The sequence below is a fragment of the Eptatretus burgeri genome, chromosome 3 (genome assembly GCF_056783735.1).
Source record: "Eptatretus burgeri isolate ZD-2024b chromosome 3, Ebu_testis_v1, whole genome shotgun sequence".
Taxonomy (NCBI): Eukaryota; Metazoa; Chordata; class Myxini; order Myxiniformes; family Myxinidae; genus Eptatretus; species Eptatretus burgeri.
The window spans coordinates 134,488,081-134,516,065 of record NC_140963.1 but is presented as its reverse complement, the minus strand read 5'-3'; the positions used below and the strand labels follow the sequence as shown (position 1 = coordinate 134,516,065).

The window sequence follows — 27,985 nt, the reverse complement described above, 5'->3', positions numbered from 1 at the left end:
TAAATGTGAGATAATATTTATTAAGCATGAATAATCAAAGTACATCATGAAAATGTTTAAAATACATGATAATTGTATGTTATATGATATAATGTATAGCTTTTATAATTTTGAATGATATAACGAAGACGTATCTTGCCATAAATTCCCTTCCATGTGCATGCTGTCACTCACAAACATGTTCTTTACAATCAGAAAAATAAATAATATCTGAAAAAGATCAACAACTTCACACGGAAAGAGCAAATAAGGTTGGAGTATAATTGTCATAAGCTTCATGTAAAACAAATATTACAGTTGGGAAAATGTTTTAACAAATAATTACTTCCTGATATTCCTTAAAACAAATGTTTTCTGAAAAAAACCAATCACATGTGGAGATATGGAAACACATCGATGACTTTGTTGGCACATCCTCCAGATGTTTCTACAAACGTTTTTCACGATAACGTTTAACAAGGAAAACAAACATGGTGAATGGGAAGAGAGCGAGAACATTGAGAGTAATTGCTGCAGCGAGAGCCGGTCGGCATCCAGAGAGTGATGAAGGGTTGTTGGTTTCTTCGCTTGCTGTGGATTCATCTGTTGTCCTTGTCGTCACTGTATCTGTTGTATATTCTGTTCAAAACCATCCGTTATATGAGAAAACCCATCAGGATAACAATCATGTACGATTTGGTAACTCAACCAAGGTTACACTGCACAAATTGGTGAATATGTGGTAATAACAAAACACAAGAACCTGTTCAACTTGTTACCAAATAAACAATTTATACCTGATATCAAAAATCTTAGAAGAAAAAAACATCTCCTTCACTTTCAAAATAGTTCTCATTTTTAACCAGGAAAACGAAACGATGAGGGAGAGAGAAGCTGCTGCCATCTTCAGGGTAATTATGAACAAAGATGATTTCTTACAATGAAGAACCATGATGGAGCATGATATAACTGGATGGTAATGGTCAGCGAGTTAGATCTTACCAGGTGTGAATGAGAGCACAGAGAGGACCTGCTCTCTCCACATTCCATCCTCTCCAGGACCAATCAGGCACCAGTATCTCTCGAGATCATCCCTCGTTACACCAGAGGGAGGCAGCAAGCAGTGGGAGCTTTCAGGACAGGAATCCTGTCCAGGTTCCAGCATTCCATGGTTTCTCTGTTTACTTTTCCCCAGACACGAGGCAAGGATGTCTGTCCGTGTTCCGGCCACTGCGATCACCCGGGTGTGGCCTTCAGTACTTCGAAACATCCACAGCAATGAGAACTTGTTACTGGGGGGATTTTGTATCTCACATGAGAGGAGAGGAGTTCCCATGAGAGGGATGGGAACTACAATGAGAAACAAGGAAATTACAATCTTTATTTCCACCAATAACATCTCTACACATCACCTCGTGTTTATTCCATGTTTCTCTTCCCAAAATGCTTTGAAAAACGGCATCAAATCCCCGAATGAAAATCTACAAAACCCACCTTGTGGTTTCTTCGGTTCTCTCTCATACGAAGAGTCACATGACCTGGGATTCTGAAATTAAATAATGAAGATGGATTAACAATACCCAGGTGTGGTGACATGATGGTAGATTTATTAAATTGCCAACAAATACAACCTGTTGCTTCGCCAAAGGAAATATTAAATGGGGAGAGAAAGAGGGGGAGGAGGAAGGGGTGGAGGGAGCGAGGACACGGAGGGGGGAGAGGAGGGCGGGGGGAGAAGAGGAGGCATTGGAGGGAAGAAGAGGAGGGAGAGAGGGGAAGGGGGTTAGGGGGGAAGACAGCGAGAGGAAAGAGAGGGGAGGGAGTGGAGCAAGTGAGGATGAGAAGTAGGGGCAGAGAGAGGAAGGAGAGAGGGGGAAGGCAGAGGGAATGGGTAAGAGAGGGGAGGGGAGGGAGGAATGGTGGGGGAGCTTGAAGGGGTGAGGAATGTAGGAGTTCAGAAAGGGAGTGATGCCTCACCAAGTGTCGCTATACACTCCTGGGGGGTGGGAGAGAGGAGGATGGGGGAGAGAGTGAGGAGTTAGCGAGAGGGGAGCAAGGAAGGGCGGGGTAGGAATGCCAAGAGCAAGGAAGAGGTGGAGAACGAGGAAGGAAGGGGGACGGGTGACACCTCACCACATATCATGAAACACTCCGGGAGAAGGGGATGCGAGAAAGAAGGTGGTGGGAGCGAGAAAGAGGAGAGAGAGAAGAGGGAGTGGGAGCAAGGAGGAGGAGCGAGGAAGGGTGGGGAAGGAATGGCAAGAGCAAGGAAGAGGGGGAGAGCGAGGAAGGGAGGGGGCCGAGTGACACCTCACCACATGTCATGAAACACTCCGGGAGAAGGGGATGCGAGAAAGAAGGTGGTGGGAGCGAGAAAGAGGAGATAGGGAGTGGGGAGAGAGAAGAGGGAGTGGGAGCAAGGAGGAGGAGCGAGGAAGGGTGGGGTAGGAATGGGGGGGGGAGGAATGGAGAAGAGCGATAAAGGGGGTCGAGGAAGAGCAAAGATAATGTTACGTTATGCTTTATAAACACACACACACACACACACACACACACACACACACACACACACACACACACACACACACACCTAAATAGAACAGGCACTTTCACGTATTTACGTCATAGATGAATTCCTGGAAAACATAGTTTCAGTTGAACTTCAAAATCTCATTGATTTTTTTCAGATGTATTAAAGGAGGAATGGATTCCAGACAAAAAAAAATTGAGTTGAAATTTTTCAAAATTGCTTCACTCACCGTCATCCTCCCGTTATGTTAATCGTTCTTTGTATTTTTAAGTTGATCTTTAATTTAATTTGTTTTGCCTTCCGAACTCCAGAGATTCACCGCAGAGAACCCAGGCACAGCTGCCATCGTGTCGATACCACTGGTTAATTATTTTCGTTTCACTGAAACAAGTTATTTCCATTGCACTCAATGAAACCAGCTGAATGAAGCTGGTTAATTTTGGCACATTACTCAATCTATTTTTCCACTCAATGGAATTCTCCAAGCAGGAGAAAAAGTTAAGTTTAATGTTGCAGCAATTTCACATTTTCTTGTGTATATCTGAAGAAGAAGGGAACATCGCCTTGCTTGCTTAAAGTTTTTTAGGAGTCGGAACTGCTGCTGAGTTCAAATCTGCAGTTTACATTTTGTAATTTTGCTTGGTTAAGGAGATTCTTGAAGTTATCAGATGGGCAGAAATGAAATAAAGTCACGAATGGTGACGTCTCAAGGCGTGTATAAGCATTGTGATGTATCCAGCGATTAATAGCTACGATGAACAGGCATTTGATAATATGAGTGAAGAAAGTGAAAAAAACAGACTTTATCGCGAAGAAATCATTGTGAACTGTTCCAGGTCAAGGCATGGTTGAGCAGGCCAAAAAACATGGTGGCTTCAGAACCCAGCGAGGAAACCCAGGAAATGCCTTAATATGAGGATCGCCTGATGAAGGATATAATTAAATAAGGCCGTTAAATATCTTCAAAAGGGTTGTGTTTTAATTAACCTAAACATCCAATTTTCACTCTTGCACTTCCTTGGGGTTCCCTTACTATCTGTGTAAAGTTTCAGGCTGCTCGGCTTCATGATTTTGGAGTTATGGAGGAGACGTACACACACACACACACACACACACACACACACACACACACACACACACACACACCCACACACACACACACACACACACACACACACACACACACACACACACACACACACACACACACACACACACACACACACACACACACACACACACACAGCCATTTATTAGTATAGATGGGTCAGTGGCCTCTGCTTTTTACATCCTCTTCTTTGGACTGGCTCCCTCTGTTCTCTCATAAAGAGAGAGAGAGTAACCATACTGAGGTCAGGTTAGGTATGGGAGCTTGCGCCAGAGCGGAGCTTCACTGCATCAACTTTCCACGGGCCTCGTCTGGCCATCCACCAGGCAGATGCCAGGCCCATCCCCTTGAGATGCCGATCAACTTGCTGCAACCATGAGGCACGTGATCAGCCTGTTGGCCTCCTCCACTCATGAGACTCCCTCACTGAAAGAATCTTGTGAGCAGGATAAGCATCAGGAAAATGAGCCACATGTCCATACAGCTAAAGCTGAAACTCACGGACTATGCAGGTAACAAATCTCATTTCAGTCTCTCTCAGCAACCTCTTATTGGACACAAAGTCCGACCAGCGAAAGCCAAGGATTCTCCGAAGAGATCTCGGACCAAAGGAATTACGTCTCCATCTCAGATCCCTGCTCAGAGTCCAAGTCTCACATCCATAGAGCAAGACTGGAAGCATCAAAGACCTGAAGACTTGGACTTTCGTCCTCCCGCACAGGTACCGGCAGTGCCACATCCCATGATCCAGTGAATCCATGACTCCCCAGGCCCGACCCAGACGTCTATATACCTCTGACTCACAGCCAACAAAGACATGAATATCACTGCCAAGGTAAGTGAATCTCTCCATGACCTCAACATCCTCACCACAAACATGCACAGACAGGAAAGAAGCTTCCAAGATGTCAACGAAAGTCTGGATATTAGTTTTGACCCAGGAATCCTGTAATCCCAGCTGCTCTGACTCTTCGTTCAGCACCTTGAGGGCCTCCAAAAGGATATCTAAAGTCTCCGCAAAGATGACTGCATCATCTGCGAAATCGAGGTCAGACATCTTGACATTCCCAAACGATGCACCGCAGCTTAATCTCTCCGACATCTTCCTGGAATCCAGTCAATACAAATGCTGAAAAGTGTGGGGGCCAGTACACACCCCTGACGAACTCCAGTAACAACTGGAAATAAGTCAGAGATGGTACCACCACATCTCACAGCACTCTCAGTACCAGAGTCGAGTTCAGACATCAGATCAATCAGTTTTGGTGGCACCTCACGAAGACCAAGAATCCTCCAGAGGGCATCACGATTCATTGAATCGAACGCTTTACAGAGATCAACATAGGCTGCAAGCAGCCCCTGCCGAAACTCTCGTCTGTGTTCGGTGAGGACCCGAAGAGCAAGGATACGGTAAATCGTTGACCTCGTTGGTGTAAAGCCTGACTGCTCTGGATGCTGGTGCTCAAGGAGATAGTGGCGAACCCTCTCAAGAATTATCCGAGCAAAGACCTTGCCCAGCACTGAGAGCAGCGTCAACCCTTGGTCGTTGCAGTCTTGGCGATCACCCTTTCCTTTCCAGAGAGGGACAACAAGGTCCCTCTTCCAGTCAGTTCGGAGGATGTCTGTGTTCCAGGCAGAGCACAGAACTGCATGCAAGGACATGAGTATACATTTCCACCAGCCTTGAGAAATTCAGCATGGATGCCATAGATCCGTGGAGTTTTACCCCATTTCAACCGGTTCACCGCAGCCTGTGTTTCTACAAGCGAAGGTGGACCACAGTTAATTGGAGGGTCAGCAACAGGGATTGTAACACCCCTGGTGTCCAACTCGACAGCTGGTGGATCAGCCTGGTACAGCTGCTCAAAGTAACCGGCCCAGCAGGCCTTCACTTCGGACTCCTCTGTCAAGAGCCTACCACTCTCTGCTCAAACTGCAGTGCTCCGAGGGATGGGTTTGGATGACCGCAATGTGCAAATTCCCCTGTAAGCGGGACAAGAAACACTTGACCACAGGTGATGCTCTTCCTCCTCACAGATTCCTCGCACATCGTCTTTCTTGTCCACCCTTAGCACACGTACAGTTTTACGCCTCAGCTCCCTGAACAGCTCAACTCTGCCATTTAGCCTGGCCCTTTGACTCTGGTCAATGGTATTCAGTGTCCCTTGAGAAACAAAATTCTTCTTCACCCTACTTTGAGTTCCAAGACATCCACCGGCATCATCAAGTACGGTGGTCTTGAAGGCACTCCACAACTCTTCAGGGTCCCCCAAAGCACCCAGATCCCCCAAATCTCCACTCCACTTGTTTGCAAATTCCTCAGCTACGCTCTCATCCTTGAGCTTGCCAACATTCAGCCTTGGCTGGGATGGTACCATTCTCTTGGATTTAAGGTGCAACTTAAGAGTTGCGACAACAAGCCTGTGGTCGGTATTGAGGAACTGAGCACTCCAGTAGACCCTGCAGTTTTGGATCATCATCCAGCGTCCATCAACGAGCACATGGTCAATCTCCTTTGCCACCCCGTCAGCGTTGGAATACCAAGTCCAGTAATGAGCTTGTGGGCACTGAAACCATGAACCAGCCACCCAAAGCACCCAAAGTCCATGACTTCTTGCAAAGTCAAGGAACTTAGTGCTATTCTGGTTCCCAACGGGTTCACGGGTCGTCTAATATATACATACATATGTATTTTTTTTTTTTTGAAAAAGGCTCACTCGGCTGTGCCTGGATGGGTTTGAGGGTGGAGGAGTAGAGGAGTAGCAGCTGAAATATGAATCCTATCCAGGTTCCTCCCAATGACTAAATCTTTGCTTTTTGGTTCTTTGGGTTCCTTCTGATGACTCCAATGCAGGATTGTACCTATTTGGGATTCCATTTGATTTGAATTTAATTTATTTTAATCCCATTCTGAATTCAACTGAATCGTAATAAACGTCATGGGTCAGGGTCAGTCGAACCTTTACAGCTCAATCAAAGCAGGGTTGCATCAAATCGGGACGTCTTGGTACCTGGTCATCACTGCCAGCAGTTTTAAAGTGGCAGGTCTAGTTATATCTCATTAATAATGCAACACACCACAAAAAGTACACCACACAAACACCACACAAAACAAGTCTACAATCTCTGATTGCTTCTTTTCTTGTAAATCTAATGAATCATGAATGTGATAATCCGGTTTATTTGATCGTTTTGATCCATAAACCCAGCTCCAGTGCTGATGATGGGATCCCGGGTTGAAATCACATTTGTACCGTTTTCATTTCCCTCTTGGTTCCTGATGTCCTTGTACATCTATGTGATTGTACGTTACCGTCTATAACTGTCCGTGTCCTGCACAAGTTACACAAAAGTGAAGTTTATTAACTATTTCTCATTTTAAAGTTTGAACAATCGATTGTTTAACAATTTCATTGTTACTGTTTCTTGACTGGGATGAAAAGAAGTTGTTTGGATGTTACCATGAAGTGGATACCAAGGGATTAACAAGAACAGCATCATCCATTAATTATATCCACAAATTAAGAATCGGTGTTCAAAATTTATATTAGTTATTAATATTATTGTAAAAGGTAAACAAGAATTAGTGAATGAATCTGATTCGGTTTCCCCTCGCACTCTTCTTCCTGTCGCTCTCTTACACTACCGGTCAAGAGGTTTTCACTCCCTCATGAAACCCAACCATGGCTATGTGGCTTCGGCTGAGCTGCTGGGTTTCTTTTGGGAGTGCAGATTTTCGTGCTGGATACAATAATGTCAGGTCAAGCCAGATTTGATCTGTGGCTTGCTCCAGGTACCATGTAAACCTGTACAAACCTGTGTCATGGTCGGGTTGTCAGAAACGAAACTGACTCCACCACCAGGTTTGTCTGGTTCCCTTTCTGTACAGCCTTTTAGGCTGCTGGTTGCATCATTGGTTCGGGGCACAGCGATGCCGCTGATGCAGTGCCCCGATTACCAGTACACTGGTGCTCATTTCGCAGACCTCAGAAGGATGCCAGGCTGAGTGAAGCCCCTTGTGTTAATTCAGTGGAAAACGGGGCTCAAACGCAGAACACGAGGATCCCAAGCCACCACCCTAACTGCTGAGCCAACGCCAGGCTTGTTTTCTGGTGAGGAGGGTGTTTGGACATGAATACCCAGTAGAATTAAAAAGAAGACCTGTCAGATGGCAGAAGAGCTCCGAGTGAGCCAAAAGCCTTCCATTTATTGTGCCCAACTGAAATTTATCACTTCCGGTTCTGGGTTTGGAGCGACGAGAGGTCTCCTTTGGGGCTCTCTGCTGATGTTCTCAAAGTTAAGTTTCTGGTCGTTATCTGTCCCGTTTTGACTGTTTATTTTCTCACCTCTATGTTACTGTGTGTTCCTAGTTCGGTTTTGTTTCAAAAATCGTGATATTTTGTGTTTTTTTTGTCGACGTTCTTACCGGGTGTTTGAAGCCTCGGACTTGGCCAAGGCTTGAGGCCTACTGGTTCCCCTCGGTGCTCGATCGTTATTTTTTTTTTTGTTTGTTTTTTTTTTTTCTCTCCCCATGACCTTCAATTTCTATCCTCCCCACTTTCCTCACGTCCCCCATTCTCCCAACTCATCTCGATTTCTTATCTCAAAAAAACAAACAAAAAAAAACAACAACAACAACAATACACAAACCTTCTCCTGATTCTGCTTCATTCTTCTTCCTCTTATCTTCCTCCTCTTCTTCTTCCTCAATTTTTTTCCACAACACTTCCATGACCTAATCTGTTGAAAACTCTCTCAAACATTAATAATAATAATAACAAAAACGATCCTATAATGCTTCATCTTCCTCTCTCACACATGTGGTATTCTTTACTGTTTCATAATGCACTACTCTTCTGCTATTTTAACAGACTGCTCTCATTTCGACCTCTCCTTCATTCCTTGCCGAAAAAATCCAACTGTAACAGCACTTTTTCTCTCTATTCTCTGAATTCACCTTTATTGCATCCATCAAGAATTGTGTTAAATTGCATCTCTGACATAAAACTTTAAAAAACCCAAGTTTGATATGAATGTTCGCTTTCCATCAACCATTCTTTTTTTCCAACTTCAGTGCCAACTCACCCCTCACTCTCAAAGCAACCATCCCACTCTTCTCCCTCTAAGCCTCCCTCTCACCTCTCTCAAAAAATTCCCCCCTCACCTTTCTCCCACCTTTCATCCCCCTCACTCATCCTTCTCAAAGTTTCCCCCCTCTCATCCACCAAGCTGCCGCCCTCCACTGCCCTCTCACCTCCATCTATTCACTCCACTTCCTCAAATCCTCAACTGCCTTCTTCCCCCTCTCTTGTCCCCCCTCTTCCCCCAGCACCACAGAGCCTTTTCTCCTCCTCATTCGGCCCCCTCCCGTAGCTATTCTGCAACCCCCACACTCTTTCAACAACCCTCCTTACCTTCCCCCCCTCGTCCCTTGTTATACCCTCCCCCTCCCCCACCCCCTGCACCCAAAGCCTCCTCCCCAACCTTTTAAAAGTGTAGACCTCAAATTAAACTGCATTAAAAGTGTGGACCTCAAATATCCAGGGCCTTCGCTCAAACCTTTCAGATCTTTCCATACAGGCTGCTATTGACAAACCAGACAGAATCTGCCTAACAGAAACTTTCCTCTCCCAAGACGTGTCTGACTCCCAAGTATCTCTCCCCGGTTTCTCCCTCCTCCGGTATGACAGACCTGAGCCTTGTCCTGGTGGAGGAGTTGCTCTCTTCATCAAAGACTCTATTCCTCACTCTCCATGCACTGCTCTCACTCCCCAACACCCCCAGGAATACCTCTGGCTATGGCTTCCCCTCCAATCCCACCTCATGTTTATATGTGTACTGTACCGTCCACCTAACAGTGATGACTCCATCTACAACTCACTATCCGGAAACATGGACCATCTTCTATCTTCTCATCCAAACTCTCTCTTCCTCTTATGTGGTGACTTCAATTGTCATCATGCCAGTTGGCTCGGTGTGGACACCTCTCTCACCTGTCATGGCACCTCAGCAAAAGCTTTCTGAGACTCATTGGGACTGACTCTATCGGTCAACTTCCCGACCCGGATCTCAACCAATGGTACTCCATCTCTTCTGGATCGGATTTTGACAAATTTCCCTGACAATATCTGCTGCTCTTCTCCGCTCCAATCGGTTCTTCTGACATTCTGACAAAGTGGACATCTCTCTGGCTGGTATCAGAGAACCACCTCACAACCGTGGAGTCTGGCATTTCATTCAAGCCGACTGGCAGGGTCTCCAAGCAGCCATCAGACTTACAGACTGGTCTCCTATCACTACTTTCTCAAACATCAACTAATCCTGGGAATTCTTTCAAAGAAACTTGCTCTCCCTCATGCACAGATTTATCCCCTCTCGTCTTCAGCTGTCCTGCCCTTCCTCCAGCCCTTGGTTTACTGAAGCTTGTGGTGAGGCAGTTATCCTGAAACAACTTGCCTTTGCCTCATGGAAAGCAAACCCAACTGAGGGCAATCTCAGTTCCTTCCACATAGCTCGGAACAAGTGTGTATCTACCCTCAGGAGAGCCAGAAAACAACATCTTTCTCATCTCAAATCTGAACTCTCAAACCTCTCTCCCTCCTCAAAATCCTGGTGGCGTTTAATCAAATCTGTTTCTGGTGTATGTTCCCCCTCCATCCCCTCCCTTCCCACAAATGGCCGCACTGCTGAGACCACACGTGAAAAAACTGAATACCTAAACTCGGTGTTTGCAGCTAAATCTTGTTTCCTCAACCCATCTCTTTCTCTACCCACCTTACCCAGTCGCACCCAACTGTCCCTGGACTCTGTGTCCTTTTCTCCTAACAAGGTGGAGAGCTTGCTTTCAAACCTCGACTCAGATTCTGCAACCGGTCCAGACGGCATCAGCCCACGTGTCCTCAAAGCCTGCTCTTCTGCTCTTGCTCACCCTCTCTCTGTTCTCTTCACCCTCTCATTTGCTCAACGTCATCTGCCATCTGCTTGGAAATCTGCAAACATCAATGCCCTGCATAAAAAAGGTGCAAAAACAGATCCCTGCAAACACAGACCAATCAGCCTTCTCCCAATCATCAGCAAGGTTATGGAATCCATCATCGCTTCAGATATGAAATCCTTCCTCTTCTCCAATGGCTTGATTTCCGATCATCAATTTGGTTTCAGACCAGGTCACTCGACCCTGGATATGCTGCTTCTGCTCTCCCATCAATGGATGGAGGTCCTCAATGCCAGACAGGAAATCCGAGCCGTATCCCTGGACACATCACGTGCTTTTGACACCCTGCTGGCACCCTGCCCTACTCACCAAACTCTCTTCCCATGGTATCCAAGGCCATCTCCACTCATGGCTGGCTGACTTCCTCTCCTGTCGCAGTCAACATGTGGTATTAAATGGAGTTCTTTCATCCCCTCTTCCTGTCCAGGCTGGAGTTCCTCAAGGTCGCGTTCTGGGCCCTGTTCCTTTTCTGGTTTTCATCAATTATCTCTCCGACTCTCTGGAAAATCCACTATATCTCTTTGCTGATGACTCCACCCTCTGCCATACCATCTGTCATCCCTCAGACCGGCAAGCAGCAGCTTCTTCGCTCACTGCAGATCTGGATAAAATCACAAACTGGCCCAACACGTGGAACATGTCTTTAAATCCGGACAAATCTCACACTCTCACTATGTCTCTTCGAAAGGACCGTTTAGAAACCCCCCCATCCACTTTCTCAACAATCCTCTGGAAGAAGTCTTTTCTTTCAAGCTTCTGGGTCTCACTATCTGCCATGACCTTTTCTGGGAAAGTTACATTTCCAACCTCGCTTCCAAAGCCAGTCGCTGACTGGGAATCCTCCATCGTGCAAAGTCCTTCCTCTGCCCTCCTGAACACTCACAAAGCTTTTGTCCGAGCCTGATGGAGTACTGCTCTCCCCTCTGGGCTGGTGCTCCTGCCTCCCACCTTTCTCGGCTTCACGCTGTCAAAACCAGGGCATTTCGGATCACCGGCATCTCCTGCAATGAGGCTGAGTTTTTGGGCCTCTCACTCAATCACCGCAGGTTGGTCGGTGGTCTTTCTATCTTCTACCGTCTCCTCTCCAGCCTTGCCCCCCTGTTCTCTCTGCGATTTGTCCCCACCACATTTCCACAGGGCGCTCAAGGTCCGCCAACAACCCCCTTCTGGTAGAACTACCAAAATAACGAATCACTGCTCACCTTCACTCTTTAATTCCTCTCTTTTCTCACCTTTGGAATAAACTCCCTCACTCTATTCTTTCCCATTCTTCCCTCCAGGCTTTCAAAGCAGCTGTTCACCACCACCTCTTCTCATCCCCCATCCAAATCCTTGATCTTTTCTTCCCCCGATAATCCACCCAAGCCCACTTCCTTCAATTCCCCTGCTTTCCTTCCTGAAAGTCCCTGTAATGTCAATCTTCTCTTCCCCATGTTCCCCGTCCCATCCCTCTCCCTTCCACAGATCTCCTATTGTGCCTGTTCCCCACTGTTTTGTCCCTCCCACTCCCGCCCTTCTTGTCTCATGCGCCCTTGCTGTGCGTTGTGTGTTAGCTCTCACACGAGCCTCGACAATTTATACAAAAAAAAAACTATCTGTGGACATCCTCCTGCAGTTGGGTTACTTTTTTTTGGAGGTTGGTGGCAGGATTTGCACTCCAGCCACCGTAAAATCCTTCATTCCACAAAACATACGAAAATCGCAAAGAAAACTGGAAGCCCACTCCGTGGGACTACCTCCTGTGCAGCTGCCCTTCGCAGAGCAGCTCAACGGATGATGGGATTGGGGAAAATATTTTGGAGCCCCCACTCTTTGATGATAAGAGGAAAAACACGGGGAAACCTTCCCGGTTCGGATTGCGGTCGTGTATGTCAGGGTGGTGCTGAGTTGTCATCCGTCAGACGTTGGTTTCCTTGGGTTAAGCTGAAGCGGCCCTTCAGGTGGGTGCCGAGAATGTCCTGTCCCGAAGAGAGGATGATCACCTGTCTCTGTTATCATCTGAGCTCAAGCGTTTGAACATCGGTATTGCAGTACTTTCTGAGGTTCAGAGACTGGATTGCGACGAGATCATGGTGGGTGGTGCCTTCGAGACCACCATCCATGATGTTGCCAATGGATATCTTGGAACTCACCAAAGGGCAAAGAAAAATTTTGTCTCTCAAGGGACACTGAATACCATTGACCAGAGTCAAAGGGCCAGGCTTAATGGCAGAGCTGAGCTGTTCAGGGAGTTGCGTCGTAAAACTTTACGTGCGCTGAAAGCAGACAAGGAGGCCTAAGTGTGAGGAATTTTGAGGGGGTAGAATTATTCTTGTCCTACTTACAAGGGAATTCGTGCATTGTGTTCCTCCAAGCCCTTCCCTCGGTGTACTTCAGTTAGAGCTGAGGGTGGTGGGCTCTTCAGAGAGGAGGCTGAAGTGAAGGCCCGCTGGTCCGGTTACTTTGAGCTGCTGTCCCAGCGTGACCCACCAGCTATTGAGTTGGATATCATGGGTGTTGCTATCTCTATTGCTGACCCTCCAATCAACTGTGAATCACCTTCATTTGTGGAAACACATCCTGCTGCCAACCTGTTGAAATGGGATCAAGTGCCTGGGATCTGTGGCATCCATGCTGAACTTCTCAAGGCTGTTGGAAATGCTGTGCTCATGTTGTTGCATGCAGGTCTGTGCTCTGCCTGGAACACAGGCATCATCCCAACTGATGAGAAGAGGGGCCTTGTTGTCCCTCTCTGGAATGGGAACGGTGATCGCCACGACTGCAACAACTGCTGAGGGGTGATGCTGCTCTCAGTTCCGGGCAAGTTCTTTGCTCGGATAATTCTTGATTAGGTTCAGCACCATCTGCTTGAGCACCAGCACCCAGAGCAGTCAGGCTTTATACCAAAGAGGTCAACGACCGACTGTGTCCTTACTCTTCAGGTCCTCACAGAATGCAGACAAGAGTTTCGGCAGTGGCTGCTTCTAGCCGATGTTGACCTCTGCAAAGCATTTGATTCAGTGAATCGGGATGCCCTCTGGAGGATTCCTGGTCTTCGTGGGGTACCACCAAAACTGATCGATCTGATGTCTGAACTATACTCTGGTACTGAGAGTGCTGTGAGATGTGGTGATACCATCTCCGACTTACTTCCCGTTCATACTGGAGTTTGTCGGGTGTGGACTGGTCCCCACACTTTTCAGCACTTGTATGGACTGGATTCTGGGGAGGGTGTCGGAGTGATCAAGCTGCGGTGCATCACTTGGGAATGTCAAGTTCTCCAACCTTGATTTCACAGATGATGCAGTCATCTTTCTGGCGACTCTGGATATCCTTTTGGGGGCCCTCGAGATACTGAATGAGGAGTTGAAGCCACTGGGATTACAGGTTTCCTGGGTCAAAACTAAGATCCAGTCTTTCAATGACATCTTGGATGCTGCAATCACGTCTGTAGCTGTTTGTGGTGAGAATGTTGAGGTCGTGGAGAGATTCACTTACCTTGGCAGTGATATTCATGTCTCTGCTGGCTGTGAACCCGAGATCAATAGATGTCTGGATTGGGCCTTGGGAGTCATAGATTCACTATTATGCAGTGTGGCACTGTCGTTACCTGTGCAGGAGGATGAAAGTCTGAGTCTTCAGTTCCTTGGTGCATCCAGTCCTGCTCTACGGATATGAGACTTGGACTCTGACCAGGGATCTGAGAAGGAGAGATTCACTTACCTTGGCAGTGATATTCATGTCTTTGTTGGCTGTGAGTCAGAGGTATATAGACGTTTGGGTCGGGCCTGGGGAGTCATGGATTCACTGGATCATGGGATGTGGCGCTGCCGGTACCTGTGCGGGAGGACGAAAAATCCAAGTCTTCAGGTCCTTGATGCTTCCAGTATTGCTCTATGGATGTGAGACTTGGACTCTGAGCAGGGATCTGAGACTTAATTCCTTTGGTAGCAGATCTCTTCGGAGAATCCTTGGCTATCGCTGGTCGGACTTTGTGTCCAACGAGCGGTTGCTGAGAGAGACTTAAAGGAGATTTGTTCCCTGCATAGTCTGTAAGCATCAGCTGCGGCTATCTGTACATGTGGCTCCTTTTCCTGACACTGATCCTGCTCACCAGATTCTCTCAGCGAGGAAGCCTCGTGAGTGGAGGCCAATGGGCCGACCAGGTGCCTTGTGTTTGCAGCAGGTTGATCGGCATCTCAAGGAGATGGGGATGGGCCAGGCATCTGCCTGGGGGATGGCCAGATGGAGGCCCCGGGAGTACCGGCGGAAAGTGGACGCAGTGAATCGCTACTCCAGCGCATGCTCCCATACCTGCCTGACCTGACACAATCTTCTGGATGTCAGGGAGATGTGGTCACATGGGGTGAATTGGGGAGGAAAAATAAGAATAGAAGAATATTGCCAGTCTTCCGAGTTTGTGTGTGTAAAGAGTAATTATCTGTGCTCACACAACAGGAGTCCAAGACCATCATCTGTGGAGTGGTGGATCTTTCTAATCTGTTTTGTTGATTCCACAGATCCCTATTGTTCATTGCGCAGTCATCGAGCCACTGGTGGCCAAAAGTGTGGTCCTTGATGTGAAAACACCCATCATCATCCACCATAAAAGCCATCAAATTGACCCATTGGTTTTAAATGAGTGTTCCGATGCGAAGCATAAAAGTAACATCACGACATCAGTAGATGGCAGGATGCAAACAATAAGACTTGCAGCCCATAACTACAACAACAAAAACAAAAAATTAAATTAAAAAATAAATGAGGAGTAGGACGAGGCGGGGCCTAATAGGAGCCATTTTGGAATCCTGCAGTTGGTGGGACGACTCTCACATTGATGTCTGATCATCAAAAGTGTTCTCATTCTCAAAAATAGTAAATATCACTACTTCTCATTCCAGAACATGGAAATTGTTCAAATGAGTGGATATATCGCAATATACCGTCCTTTATCATTCATTCACTTTACAAAATGATAGATACACCAAGATACCATCCTTTATCATTCATTCACTTTACAAAATGATAGATACACCAAGATACCCTCCTTTATCATTCATTCACTTTACAAAATGATAGATACACCAAGATACCGTCCTTTATCATTCATTCACTTTACAAAATGATAGATACACCAAGTTACCATCCTTTATCATTCATTCACTTTACAAAATGATAGATACACCAAGATACCGTCCTTTATCATTCATTCACTTTACAAAATGATAGATACACCAAGATACCATCCTTTATCATTCATTCACTTTACAAAATGATAGATACACTAAGTTACCGTCCTTTATCATTCATTCACTTTACAAAATGATAGATACACCAAGATACCGTCCTTTATCATTCATTCACTTTACAAAATGATAGATACACCAAGATACCGTCCTTTATCATTCATTCACTTTACAAAATGATAGATACACCAAGATACCGTCCTTTATCATTCATTCACTTTACAAAATGATAGATACACCAAGATACCATCCTTTATCATTCATTCTCTTTCCAATATCTCGATATTCCATGAGCCTTGGCGAACCACAGGGGCAATGAGGTCACGTGGGTTCGTTTTTGAGGAGGAGCTTCAACACCGATCAAACCATCAACAGGTGTCATCAATGAGGTCACAAAACGATGATGAACTACGACGAGAGATCCCAGGAAACAGTTCTGTGAAATGGCCGTGGGTTTGGAATTTTTCCTCAAAAAAAAGCATCAGCACCACCACCAGCACGTCCACCAGCATCAGCACCACCAGCATCAGCACCAGCACCTCCACCAGCACCACCACCAGCATCAGCACCACCAACACCACCAGCACCAGCACTACCACCACCACCACCACCAGCATCAGCACCACCACCATCAGCACTACCACCAGCACCACCACCAGCATCAGCACCACCACCATCAGCAGTACCACCACCACCACCTCCATCAGCCCCACCTCCACCGGCACCAGCACCTCCATTTTCTCTTCAACCCCTCTCCATCTCCGACACACCCACCCCCACGATCCCCCATTTTGTTTTCAATCTCTTTCCATAACATCTTGTGTCCAGTGGTAAAATGTGCAAAAATAAATCACATTATTATTATTATTATTATTATTATTATTATTATTATTATTATTAGTGGTAAATGATATAAATAAATTTAACAAATGAGTAATTATAATATTTACAGAGTTCTTCGTTCATTTTCTCAATTCACTCCATTTATACCTTCACATTCTGCGAAAGGTTATGTTTTGGTCGCTGTGTATTTATTTATTTGTGAATATGTGTGTTTGTTTGTTATTCGCATAACTCAGAAAGTATTAAACCGAATTGCATGAAATTTGGTGGGATGATTCGTGATTATCCAAGGACGATTTGATTTGATTTTGGGAGCAATCGGGTCAAAGGTCAAGGTCAAGGTCATGAAAAGGTCAAAAACACTCTTTTGAGCATAACTTCCTTAATAAGACAGCTATTGACATGCAACCACCGCCATATTGTTCCATGACGAGATACCTTTCGGATATGTAGTGTTGGATTTGACGTAATGTCATCGGAAGTGTGTCTAAATGACGTCACAAGATGACGTAAATTTTTAATTTTCGATGTCATCAGTTTTGATCATACCGTTTTGTAGGACTTACCTTGAGGACGTCACACACCAAATTTGACTTCGATCGGACTGATCGTTGTGACGTCATTGACGTTTGAACATGACGTTTTTTTTCAATTGTGGCTAAAATGTCCTGATATTTTACATTCAAATATCGATATAATTTATAAAGCAAAGTCTCCCAAATCCAGGCATTAGGATCAGTACCAAAATATCTGTTTATTGATGTTCAGGTTTTGCCAATTCACTCTGTAGTCAAGGTGAAGGTCACACTCAAGGTGAATATATACTTGTAGGCATAGCTTCAGATCTAATAGAGCTATTGACAGGAAACCAACGTTAAAACGTTCAGTGAACTACGAGCTTTCAGAATGGTCGTCCCCGATTGGACGTGACGTCCCCGGAAGTGCGTCAAAATGACGTCAAACGATGACGTCATTTTTAAACTTTTTAATTTTTCAGTGTTTATCATTCCATTTTGTTGGACTGCCTTCAAGGAGGTTACACACCAAATTTGACGTCAATCGGACTGACGGTTGTGACGTCATGGACGTTTTAAAATGACGTTTTTCAAATGTGCCCAGAAAAAGTTGCGGCGGCGAAGGTATGCGCTCTACCGAGTGTCTGTTGTGGTTCATGAATGGAGAGGATCTGGGGGGAAACACGTGATCTTGGGAGAGGAAGTTAAACACGAGATTACATTCCGTATTCACGGGAAAAGGTGAGATTACCTGGGGATAGAGGGTTTTAGGTTTGTTTCCTTCAATCCAACATGAACAGGTAAATGTTTCTTCCATTCCAGAGAATGTTTCGGTGATTCTGATGTTCTCGAGGAACCAGGAAGGATGTACTCCACTCCCATCTTGCCAGATTGTTACATTTTCCAGGTTTCCCAGGTGACGGGACCGCACAGTGAAAACATCTACCTGTAGGGAACACGTGCACGGCAGGTAACATCTCACCTGGTCAGGATATTAACATGGTTATTATTATTTTATCTACCTTGTTAAAGTGTTCTGTGAATGATTACCTGACCCCCTTCAAAAGGATCGTGATGTGTTGATGATTGTTTAAGATGATAAGATCTCAAACACTCCAATCGTCCACACATCGTGATATAAACATCGGAGTTTGTGCTAGCCCCCCAAACATCTCCTGTTTTGATGTGAATCTTGTAATCCTTCGACTCCTGGGGGGAATCTGATAGAAATCCCACATCGTTAATACCCCGGATGTTAAACATGATGTTCAATGTTATTTTTACTGTAATAAACTACCAGGACGAGCTTACTATGTACATGAGTTAAGCTGCAGAACTTTAAAAAATATAATATAACGAGTAAAACTACTCCTTCCGAGGGAGGCCCAGGGATTACTCCCCCTGTAATATTTTGAGAAATTGATGTAAATATAAACCTTTTGGGGGTGATCCTGTCCACATTGTAATAAAAAATAATAAATCAAATAAAAATGATATTTGGGGAAGAATTTTTTAATTTCCCCTGAACATCCATTGCCGTGAAGATTATTTTCAGTTCGTTGATGCAAAATTTTATCATAAATTAAAACAATACTGAACACTGCAAACTTTTACAGAACTTTTAATACAAGTGTCTGATAAAGGGGGGGGGGAGGATGGGGGTCATATAATTACTCTCACTCCAGTGTAAACCGAAGTATCTCTTACCCGTTTACACTCACAATCATGGAATAGAGTGGTTCACCCTCACTCCAGTGTAAACCGAAGTATCTCCTACCCGTTTACACTCACAATCATGTAATAGAGTGGTTCACCCTCACTCCAGTGTAAACCGAAGTATCTCCTACCCGTTTACACTCACAATCATGGAATAGAGTGGTTCACCCTCACTCCAGTGTAAACCGAAGTATCTCCTACCCGTTTACACTCACAATCATGGAATAGAGTGGTTCACCCTCACTCCAGTGTAAACCAAAACATCCATTCCCCACTTTATGTTTTCTGTACATTTCCTGACTTGGCGGATCCTGGACTCGTTAACCTCATCATGTCTGCACAAAACTCCTCACCCATTGTTGTGGACTCGTGAACATTCCGTGTGGATTTAATTTCGTGCAGTAAGTGAGTTTTCGTTTATCCATCGGATCGCAGGTGTACTTTATTACCTCCACAACCGAAGGTGTAGGAGGTTATGTTTCATCCCTCTCTGTTCGTTATTTGGCGAAAAAATGTTTTTGCCAAGTCTGTTTGTCTGTTTGTCTGTTTGTCAGTTTGTCAAATTTGTCTGTTTGTCTGTTTGTCTGTTTGTCTGTTTGTCTGTTTGTCTGTTTGTCACATTTGTCACGTTTGTCTGTTTGTCTGTTTGTCTGTTTGTCTGTTTGTCTGTTTGTCTGTTTGTCTGTTTGTCTGTTTGTCTGTTTGTCTGTTTGTCTGTTTGTCTGTTTGTCTGTTTGTCTGTTTGTCTGTTTGTCTGTTTGTCAGTTTGTCAAATTTGTCTGTTTGTCACATTTGTCTGTTTGTCTGTCGTCACATTTGTCTGTTTGTCACACAATTTCTGGCCACAGTTTTAAAGCAATCGTTCTGAATGTTTTTTGGGTTTTTTTGCATGTTGTTGACTGACCAAGGACAGCAACACTTAATATTGGTGAAGATCCGAATCCGGATCCAGATATGAGAATTATTTACTTACCTCCACCACCAAAGGTGAAGGATGTGATGTTTTCATTCCTTTCTGTCTTTGTTTGTCTGTGTACAGGATATCTCAAAAAGTTGTGGAAGGATCGAGATGAAATTTTGTGGACCGTTTCGGTGTGTGCAAAGGACGAATTGATTAGATTTTGGTGAAGATCTGAATCCGGATCTGGATACGAGAATTATTTAATTTTTAAAGTGATTCTTCACCATTGAGAGATGGGACTAAAAACGACATAGTATTCGAAAGCATGATATTTCAAAAATGTAATGGGCCTGATATGTTCTCGTGGATCAGGCATTACGTGGAAGAGGTGTCCGCTCGACCGAGTGCCCTTCTAGTTTTTATGATTTATGTTTTATATGTATGTATATATTTTTACCGGACGTAGTGGCGTGCGCCTGTAATCCGGCTACTCCTAGGCTTAGGTTGGAGGATCGCTTGAGGACGGGAGCTCTGCACTGGGCGGCGCTATGAGAGGGTGTAGGGCAGCCCGGAATCATGGCGAAACCCAATTCTTATCCCTGTGGCGTAAGAGGTGAACAGGGTTGCGTCAGGAAGGGCATCCGGCGTAAAACCTATGCCAAATCAGCATGCGAATCAAATGGATGATCCGCTGTGGCGACCCCTAACGGGAGAAGCTGAAAGACGAACACCATATATGGATATATTTTTAAATGAAAGTTAAAATAGTGATTTTATTTGAATTTCTAACACTCTAGTCCCTGTGTCTGCCACACTTTTCTCACCCCCCCTCCCCCGATGAAACCAAGTCAAGAGCCGAACGGATTTATTGAATGTGGTGGTGGTGCAGCACAGGCATGATGGGCCACATGGCCTCCTCCTGCAACAAAGCTCCTTATGAAGATCTCTTGGTCTCGGATCGATGTGGTCACAAACTTCATCGTGACCATCATACATTTATTATCAGATTTTGTCCAACAATGACAATTGTCAGAAAATCCAACAATGGACGCTATTTCCATATTTACCGACATGAACAGACGTTCTCCTGCCTGGCGGACATCCGATCACGGGAACGCGTTTACAAGCTTTTGCAGCCGGATAACTTTCATAAAAAAATACCTTGAACGAATAGGAGCAAGACCCCTCGGTGCTCATCTGGTAGCAGCTGGATAAGAAAACCAATGAACCGTTGGTAGCGGTAGGCATGGATGACCCACAAAATATGTAATGGAGAAGAAAGTAAGTACCTCGGGATTGTTTTTAATGCCTTGAGCAAACTTTGGTCCATCACGAGTGATGAAGGTTTGTGGTCAAGTTTCATGGAAACCGTGTGTGTGATTTCAGAGAAGTTGAAAGTGTTTATGGACGGGCGGACAGACTACGTGCCATCCCATAATCTCCCCAGAACTATGTTCTCGGTGAGGTTAAAAAAACTACCGTAGGACTAATTCACACAATCGTGGTGATGATCTGTGAGCATTACTCTGCATCCGGATGAATTTAGTTGTGAAACTAATCAGAACATGGGAATAACACATCAATTCCCCATAATCCCAAGTTTTTCTGATGACGAACATCCGGAAACCTTTGTGGGGGTTTCGGAAACAAAAATACAGATTTCCATAATATACTGAAGGAGTTTCACCCATGCTCGTATAACGGGCAAACAATTTACTCCATTTATACCTCACTATCCGAAAACATGGACCAACTTCTGTCTTCTCATCCAAACTCTCTCTTCCTCGTATGTGGTGACTTCAATTATCATCATGCCAGTTGGCTAGGTGTGGGTACCTCTCTCACCTGTCATGGCACCTCAGCAAAAGCTTTCTGCAACTCATTGGGACTGACTCAATCGGTCAATTTCCTGACCCGGATCTCAAACAATGGTACTCCATCTCTTCTGGATCTGATTTTGACAAATTTCCCTGACAATATCTGCTGTTCTTCCTTCGCTCCAATCGGTTTTTCTTGTCAAAGTGGACATCTCTTTGGCTGTTATCAGAGAACCATCTCACCGCCGTCGAGTCTGGCATTTCACTCAACCTGACTGGCAGGGTCTCCGAGCAGCCATCAAACTTATAAACTGGCCTCCCATTGCTACTTTCTCCAACATCAACTCATTCTGGGAATTCTTTCAAAGAAACTTGCTCTCCCTCATGCACAGATTTATCCCCTCTCGTCTTCAGTTGTCCGACCCTTCCTCCTGCCCTTGGTTCACTGAAGCTTGTGGCGAGGCAGTTGTCCTGAAACAACTTGCCTTTGCCTCATGGAAAGCAAACCCAACTGAGGGCAATCTCTGTTCCTTCCACAAAGCTCGGAACAAGTGTGTTTCTACCTTCAGGAGAGCCAGAAAACAACATCTTTCTCATCTCAAGTCTGAACTCTCAAACCTTTCTCCCTCCTCAAAATCCTGGTGGCGTCCAACCAAATCTGTTTCTGGTGTATGTTTCCCCTCCATTATCTCCCTGACCTCAAATGGCCGCACTGCTGATACCGCACGTGAAAAAGCTGAATGCCAAAACTCGGAGTTTGCAGCTAAATCTTGTGTCCAAAACCCATCACTTTCTCTACCCACTTTACCCAGTCGCACCCAACTGTCCCTGGACTCTGTGTCCATTTCTCCTGACAAGGTGGAGAGCTTGCTGTCAAAACTCGACTCAGATTCTGCAAACAGTCCAGACGGCATCAGCCCACGTGTCCTCAAACCCTGCTCTTCTGCTCTTGCTCACCCTCTCTCTGTTCTATTCACCCTCTCATTTGCTCAAATTCATCTGACAACTGCTTGGAAATCAGCAAACATTACTGCCCTGCACAAAAAAGGTGCAAAAACAGATCCCTGCAATGACAGACCAATCAGCCTTCTCCCAATCATCAGCAAGGTTATGGAATCCATCATCGCTTCAGACATCAAATCCTTCCTCTTCTCCAATGGCTTGATTTTTGATCATCAATTTGGTTTCAGACCAGGTCACTCTACCCTGGATATGCTGCTTCTGCTCTCCCATCAATGGATGTAGGTCCTCAATGCCAGACAGGAAATCCGAGCCGTATCCCTGGACATATCGCATACTTTTGACACGGTCTGGTACCCTGCCCTGCTCACCAAACTCTCTTCCTATGGTATCCAATGCCATCTCCACTCATGGCTCACAGACTTCCTCTCCTGTCACAGTCACCGTGTGTCCCTAAATGGAGTTATTTCATCCCCTCTTCCTGTCCAGGCTGGAGTTCATCAAGGTTGTGTTCTGGCCCTGTTCTTTTTCTGGTTTTCATCAATAATCTCTCCGACTCTCTGGAAAATCCTCTATATCTCTTTGCTGATGACTCCACCCTCTGCCGTACCATCTGTCATCCCTCAGACCGGCAAGCAGCAGCTTCTTCGCTCACTGCAGATCTGGATAAAATCACAAACTGGTCCAACACGTGGAACATGTCTTTAAATCCAGACAAATCTCACACTCTCACTATGTCTCTTCGAAAGGACCATTTAGAACCCCCCCCCCCATCCACTCTCTCAACAATCCTCTGGAAGAAGTCTTTTCTTTCAAGCTTCTGGGTCTCACTATCTGCCATGACCTTTCCTGGGAAAGCCACATTTCAAACCTCGCCTCCAAAGCCAGTCGCCGACTGGGAATCCTCCGTCGTGCAAAGTCCTTCCTCGGCTCACCTGAGCTCCTGACCACTTACAAAGCTTTTGTCCGCAGACTGATGGAGTACTGCTCTCCCCTCTGGGCTGGTGCTCCTGCCTCCCACTTTTCTCGGCTTCACGCTGTAGAAACCAAGGCATTTCGGATCATTGGCATCTCCCGCAATGAGGCTGAGTCTTTGGGCCTCTCACTCTCTCACCGCAGGCAGGTCGGTGGTCTTTCTGTCTTCTGCTGTCTCCTCTCCGGTCTAGCTCCCCCTGCTGTGTTTGCAATTTGTCCCCGCCATATTTCCGCAGGGCGCACAGGGTCCGCCAACAATCCATTTCTGGTAAAACTACCAAAATCACTAATCACTGCTCACCTTCACTCTTTCATTCCTCTTTTTTCCCACCTTTGGAAAAAACTCCCTCACTCTGTTCAATCCCATTCTTCCCTCCAGGTCTTCAAAACAGCTGTTCACTACCACCTCTTATTGGCCCTCATCCAAATCCTCGATCTTTTATACCCCCGATAATCCATGCCAAACCCACCTCCTTCTAATTCCCTGCTTTCCTTCCTGAAAGTCCCTGTAATGTCTATCTTGTATACCCCGTGTTCCCCGCCCCATCCCTCTCCCTTCCACAGATCCCGTAATGTCTCTGTTACCCACTGTTTTGTCCTTCCCTCTCCCGCCAATATTGTCTCATGCCCACCCCCCCTTGCTGTGGATACAAAAACAAAACCAAAAAAAACAACAACCTCACAACCGAAATGAGATGGTGTAAGGTACAAAGAGTGGGTAAAACATGCAAACAATATCCCATAACTCATACACTTCCCCATAACCCCGTAAACCAAGCCTGTTTGGAACATTGTAATTTCTATCACGTGGACCGAGGATTCATCATCCCCAATGTAAATGTACATGTTGTCGCATGTTGGTTTCCTTTACAAGGACGTGCTCTGAAATGCTGCACCATGTGGTGCCCTTTTAGAGATAGTTAAATTGTATTAAATGGGAAATATGATCATGGTTTACACTTTATTTACACCTTCACTCACCTGTTTCGGATCAACAATACATATCACATAATTGTAAATGTTGTTCTGGTATATCCTATGGCAAAAGGTAACTGAAGTTAAATGAGTATTGTGGTTACCATCGTAAGGCACCTGCGCAGCTGCATGCTTCTGTGGGGCTGAGGAATGTCAAGGTTACTGTGGAAGCACTATGTGGGGGCTCATGTCTCAATGGCTGGACAAATCACTCTGTACAAAGGTGGAGTTCGACGAATGTGTCCAATCTATACTCCCGCATGAAAGATACACAGACTGGCAGAAAGAGTTATAATGGAGACAGTCTTTGGAGACACCAAAGCATGAAGAAACATGGACGCCATGTCTCTGAGTGATCTTGTGTCACCCGACCATAAAATAGCCAATCGAGTGTCAAAAACAAGGAGGAAGACACAATGTGATCAGTGAGAAGCAACAGCTGAGTGTGCGGCACATCCAACCTGAATTTCATTTTTAGCTCACTTGGACTTTAGTCCGATGAGCTGATGTGATCGAGCAGTGTCTGCAAGTGAGTGAGTGAGTGAGTGAGTGAGTTCATAAACACTTCAGTCATTATTACATGAAGCAAACATAAAATTATTATGAAACTTGGCCACAAGCTTCATTTCTGATGCCCAACAAAAGTCTATTGACCACATCAAAATATCTTCCAATTAAAAGGGTCTATTGGGGGAGGGGGGTTGACTCCCCCAAAATAGGTATTTCCTCTCTTCTCCGAAACTACACACACAATTTTGAGAAAACTTGACCACAACCTTCATCACCCGTGGTGTACTGTGAACCCATCACCGCTAGTGTAACGTAAACCTCTCCACTGGCAATTTGAAACTTCACAGCTGAGAGGCAATTGCGCACCTCCAGTGTCAGGCCAGACCTGACAAAACATGACACCCAGGAAAAATGTTTTCTCCATGGCATGTCGAAGTCCAAGACCCTCCATTGAGACATCCCGCCTGTCTGTCCTTCAAACTGTTTTGAGTTTACTTCACATGGACACACCCAGACAAACCTCCTGTATCAGGAGTACAGGCATCGAACACTTCCTTTCTTGGTAATAAATAGATATTATAAAATGAATTTACCCTCCTTATGTAAAAACTCCTGAGTTTGATTTCATCTCTGTATGAATGGAGTGTCATTGTGAGAATAGTGAAGATGACGAGAGTTGAACCCATTGTTAACATCCTGAGAGATCCACAGTGTTACCATCTGGAAGGTTCATGTGGTTATATGGTGACGTTGATGAAGGTTTCTTTATTCACCAAATTACAACAAAACGATACTAACTCCTCTTAAATATTGTACAGATAGATTATCTCCTTTTATAATGACACTTGCACTTATTAGTCTTGCCTCAAAGGGGTTGTGAGACCATTGCAACATCACTGTCTGTCTGTGTTTGTGTGTGTCTGTGAGTGTCCACATGTCGGTGTTTTCACCTTCATATTTTTTCGCTGCAACTGCTTCTCCGATCGATGCGAAACTTTCATCAGTGGAGGAACTCCCCATGGAGAATATTTTATTGATAACTTCGGGTCACATGGTGTGGCAGCCACATTGGATTAAAGGAAAAATAATTGGACATTTTTTTCTCTGAAACCGTTCTACCAAAAAAATTTAAACTTGGCATATGTTATCAACACCCCATGGGGTATTTCGGGTGATAACGATGACGTCATCAGTAAAGTGGCATTCCAGCCATAATTGTTTAAATTGAAATCCTTATCAGCAAAAAAACTGAAACTTCACATTCGACCTGATGTGAGTGAAGAATGAAATTTATAACATCTTGGGTCACGTGGTCTCGTGGCCATATTGGATTGAAAATTAAAACGTAATAAATATTCTTCTCTCGAACCACTAAACAGATCAATGCAAAACTTCATACATATGATTGACTCGCCATGTGGAATATAGTTTGAATTTTTTTCACATTCACCTTCATTGATGCAATTTAGCCTTAATGTGCACAAAAGTTGATGATTAATGTCCTTAAAATTAATCAATAATCAAAAAACCTTCAGATAATGCCAATGTGTGTGATATAATTGGGTGCATGGATGATATGGGTATATGGGCCATAATCACAGTCGGTCATAATAGTAACGTGTTCAGTTAATGAAGGAATTTTTGTTCAGAATGAGAGCATCAGGCAAGACTATACATGCTCCTGAGTGCCGTTCTGGTTTCTACAATAATTTTCAGGAATCAAATTGATTTAATTGGTTATAAACCACACAATCACCCTCTCCACTGGCATTTAATGGGACCATTGGCAGAACAACCGATACAAGGGTATGGATCTCAAGAACACACTTTTGTTGGAATCTCAATATCACTGAAGAAGATCACCATCGTGACCTGGCAATCCCCATGCTTTCCTTACTTCAGCTTTCATTTCCATTTCTATATAGATATACCATCCAGCACATCATTTTGTACACATTTGATTTCCCATGCCCTCCCTCCATATGGAGTACTACGAAACTCCATGATAAATTTTTTTTTTTAATCTCTGTGTTTAAAATGTGAAGTGTACCTCCAGATTCAGCTGAGATGTAGAGGAGTAGAGCTGCTTCACATGAAGAGTGAGTAACAGCTCTTGTTGACTCTTCCTCGTGATCTCCTGAAGTAAAAAATGATGATGTGGAATCACACTCCGTTAGACTTCCACGTGAAGGTTCATTCAGACATCTGTACAGACCAGAATCTCTCTTTTCCACCCTGCTGATTTGAAGATCCCCATTTGGTAGAATCTTATGATGGTTCAGCTTTGTGTTTTGTTTTTAATCACAGTCGATATCATAACAATTGGTACGATTGCAGATGATCTGCTTCTCAACCACTCCATCCACATCTGCATCCCTCATCCACCGTACCCAGGTAGATTCCTGAGTCCCGCGATAACACGGTAGGTTCACACAGGTGTGCTCGTTTACCCCCAGCACGGTAATCCCAGGTTGCACCGAACAAGTGGACTGTCGAAGAATCAACATCAAAACCAACAGCGAATCCCTCATCCCATCCATTTCCTAACACTGCAACAGAATGACTGAACTCGAACCACAAAAATTATTTTATTTCTGGAGTGGGTTGTGTCCATCAGATGGTCGTGCGTGTCCTGGTGGTTCAAGATAAGATGATTTAATGAGGAAGTTCTGACCACAAGTTTCAACAAAGTTTCCTTTCTCAGGAATGATTGACAAACTTCCTTTTAAAATGATGAGATTTATTTGGGAAGTATCTCCTGGTGATACTGAACGTAAGACATTAACTCTGTTCATCAACATGAGGAATGTTGTTCACCATGAAAGGGTAATTGTGTTCATCCTCACCCAATCAGCAAACAGTAAATCATCGCTTGGTTATTATTCACAAAACAAACAAAAACACTGGGACGAGGACACACAACTCATGTTCGATTCG

General features: G+C 44.9%; 1 long non-coding RNA gene and 1 pseudogene across 2 annotated transcripts in view; one reads left to right on the top strand and one right to left on the bottom strand.

The window, feature by feature from the left end:
- On the bottom strand, positions 1 to 27,621 carry LOC147031029 (uncharacterized; annotated as a pseudogene). The gene is made up of 6 exons (XR_015056633.1): positions 27,099 to 27,621; positions 18,245 to 18,414; positions 17,946 to 18,140; positions 1,474 to 1,525; positions 982 to 1,329; positions 1 to 618 (listed from the first exon to the last, which is right to left on the bottom strand). The product of XR_015056633.1 is annotated as an uncharacterized LOC147031029 (transcript).
- LOC147031023 (uncharacterized) overlaps positions 17,805 to 27,985 on the top strand; it is a 215,243-nt gene continuing 205,062 nt past the window's right edge. Inside the window, exons 1-2 of the long non-coding RNA XR_015056634.1 lie at positions 17,805 to 17,935; positions 18,017 to 18,164. This is a non-coding gene — a long non-coding RNA (uncharacterized LOC147031023). The remainder of the gene's footprint in view (positions 17,936 to 18,016; positions 18,165 to 27,985) is intronic.